Raw genomic sequence first — 3,309 nt, 5'->3', positions numbered from 1 at the left:
GGATCCAGTCTTTGTTGTTGTTTTCAACAAAATACTGCTTTATTAAGTCCTGTAGAAATGTTTAGAAACAGACATTTAGAGTGAGAGAAACTAATAGGCTATAAAAGCTGAGATTCCTGGGCCTCAAATGGATAAAAATAGGAAGCAAAGACAACCCCCTTTACAGAATGTTGTTTTAATAAACTTATTTCTTCTTTTTTTAAAAAAAGGTACTCAGCATTTAATGAACCTCCCTCCATGTGGCTTCAAACCACCAGGACACAGGCCCCCTCAACAGCCTTAATATCCTCAGCTCTTCTGCTGAAGAATTTGGACTTCACAATGACAGGCTGCTTTGGGAGCTTTCCCTTGCCCAGAACTTTGTAGTAACCCATTGCACCATATCAATGATGGGAGCAGCCCCAGTCTTGTTTTCAGCAGCATTCACCAGTGTCTGCTCACTGACCTAAGTCCACAGTTTGTCAAGGTTGACTGTTGGGCAGAAGCTCTGGTTCCTCCTTAAGTGATAATGCCTCATACCAACTTTCCCAACGTAACCTGGGTGGTATTTGTCTAAGTTGATCCTGTGGTGATGCATACCACCAGCACTACCGCGGCCTCCAGGGTGCTTCCGGTGCTTGCCAATGTGGCTGTGGCCGTGGCTCATGTGGCCCCGAAGTTTCCAGGTCTTCCTCAGTCTGGATGGCATGTTGACGGCCCAGACAAAAGAGCTAATAAACTTACTTCTATTTGAGGATTTCAGTGCCATGTAGGCCTTCAAAGGTGTTAGCCAGAGAACAAGGGCCTGAGGGATGAAATTGTGATGTCATAGGGAGTTGTGCAACCTCTGGTTACTTAATTGTTACGATCCTGTGCTTTTTCATTTGTAAAGCATAAATATTTGCCTGCTAGGAGTTTTATAAAAGAATAAATAAATGATGTAAGTGAAGGATTTAGCCTCATACCTGAAGCATGCTAAGTGCTCTATATGTGGTAATTAGTATGATTGCAACTGCATTTATAATAAACACTTGGCTTGGCCTGACCCATTACCCAGCTTTCATTTTCTTTCCTTTTTTTTTTTTTTTCTGAGACAGAGGGTCACTCTGTCACCCAGGCTGGAGTGCAATGACGTGATCTCCACTCACTGCAACCTCCACCTTCCAAGTTCAAACGATTCTCCTGCATCAGCATCCCGAGTATCTGCAATTACAGGTGCCTGCCACCACACCCAGCTAATTTTTGTGTTTTTAGTAGAGACAGGGTTTATCATGTTGGCCAGGCTGGTCTCAAACTCGTGACCTCATGGGATCCACCCACCTCGGCCTCCTAAAGTGCTGCGAGGACAGGCATGAGCCACCGTGCCCGGCCCCATTTTATTTTTCTTAACTGTTTAAACTAAGACATGGAACAAAGATTCCTAGAGAATTTCAGAAAAGAATTGCAATATCAAACTTCTGGTTTGAATTGAATAACTTCAGCTATATTGTATCCGTTTGACCTGCTCGTGTTTGGGTGTTTAACATTGTAGGATATCCTTTCAGTCTGGGCTCAAATTGAAAGAAGAAAGAATATCTGCTTTTCTTTCTTCTGGTATCTGTGAAACATGTAGATTATAGTACTGTGTTTGAGGAGAATTTTAGAGTATGGCAATTTTGGGAACGTAAGAGTCCCTTTTGAAGCTCACATTGTGATAAAAAGCAACCCATCTTCCAAATGTTCTCTTTTTCTACATGTTATGTTTTGCTGATTTTCTACCTCTTTTCCCCTTTGGGCTATATGTAGATGGTAATTCTTCAGCAAACTAGTAAGACTATCCTCTCCTCCACTCAGTGAGTATTTGAGACTTTTAACCCTAAGTCATGGTTATCTAATCTATAATAATTTTTCTTCTCACTTATTTTATGTATCCTTCTACTTTCTTGGTTTGTTCCCTGTTTTTTTTTTAATCCAAAATCTATGATTCTTGGTATTTTCATTGTTACAATAACTTAGAAGTCATAAAGAACACTGTCTCTGGCATGATTAATTTAGTGGGAGACTCTTCAGATTGGTTTAATCAGTACTGGGCAGGAAGAAACAAAACTTTCCTAATGTTTCTACTTGTGCCACATATATTAAATTGGAAATACTTAGACAACCATGCATATGCATTCTCTTATCTTACTGGCTTTTAGTATAATTTATAACATAGAACATCTGTTCTCTTTGTTTGAGGAAATCAAATTTACCCTCCTTTATCTTCAAGTTTATCAATAGAAGGTGGAGGAAAAGTAACAAGCAATTAAGATACTTCAAGCTCCTTGCCTCAAGGCTAATCAGACACATAATCTATACTTTTGTAATAATAGCTTGTAGTTTGGTGACTACACACCTTTTCTTATATGCCTTTAGTCATTTGTAATATGACTATATTGGAGTTTCATTTATCAAAAAGGTTAAAAAAGCTAATTTACTTTAGGTAGCTTCTTAATCCAAAAAGAACTTTACCTACTTTTAAATGTTTTAATTATCTGCTCACACGGTCTAGAAATGTTTTAAAATTAATTTTAGACCATCTTGATGACAGTAGAACCAACGATGACAAATAATAAATCGTGATTTTGATGTAAGCAGTGCAATTTAAAAATAGCGATAGCTAACATTTATTTCTTACTGTGTTTGAGATGCTGTTCTAAATGCTTTATATATTTGAAAACTTAATTGTGTCCTCATAACAATACATTTATGTCTCCAATTTCCACAGGAAAAGAAATTGGAGGCTCAGATCAAATGACTCATCAAGGTCTCACTGTCATTAATTGTTGGATCTGGAATATGAATTCACAACCAGCTTCCTACTCCACCCTCTTTCAAGTACCCAAATCAATGAAGGCAAAATGTAGCAGATTAAAATGATTTTTGACATTGAAGCAAAAATGATGCTATCCTTAAAGGTATCTGTCTGCGTGGCCTCCTCATAAATTTATCCCAAAGAAGGACTGCTATAAAGTTGCCATTAAACATTGTCATCTGTGGAGACTAAGGTCCAAATGATTGCAGATAAGTGGATCTGAATGAAGTAAAAAAAAAAACCTTCCCTAGACAAAGAGCGGTGTGAGGGCAGGAGCTGTGTTTATATTCTTTGCTAATCTATTCCAAAGGCCTAGCATGGACTTGCCACGTAGTAAGTGCTCGTAAAAATACTCATAGAATTGGATTGAAAACCAATTTGATCTATGTGAACCTTGGTTTGTATTTTTAAAATGTCACTTTTTTTGGTAAAGTTAATACTTGCTCATTTTAAAGAATTTAAACAATAAAGAAAGGAAAAGAAATGGACCTAAATCC

The 3,309-nt window shown here is 37.8% G+C and overlaps 1 pseudogene; it reads right to left on the bottom strand.

The window, feature by feature from the left end:
• Positions 1 to 245: 245 nt before the first annotated feature.
• On the bottom strand, positions 246 to 688 carry LOC105714775 (large ribosomal subunit protein uL15-like; annotated as a pseudogene).
• Positions 689 to 3,309: the final 2,621 nt, after the last annotated feature.

Source organism: Aotus nancymaae, unplaced genomic scaffold, assembly GCF_030222135.1.
Source record: "Aotus nancymaae isolate 86718 unplaced genomic scaffold, 86718_ANA_hifiasm-v0.15.2.pri h1tg000058l, whole genome shotgun sequence".
Classification (NCBI taxonomy): domain Eukaryota; kingdom Metazoa; phylum Chordata; class Mammalia; order Primates; family Aotidae; genus Aotus; species Aotus nancymaae.
The sequence above is the reverse complement of the archived record's forward strand: the minus strand, read 5'-3'. Positions and strand labels throughout refer to the sequence as shown.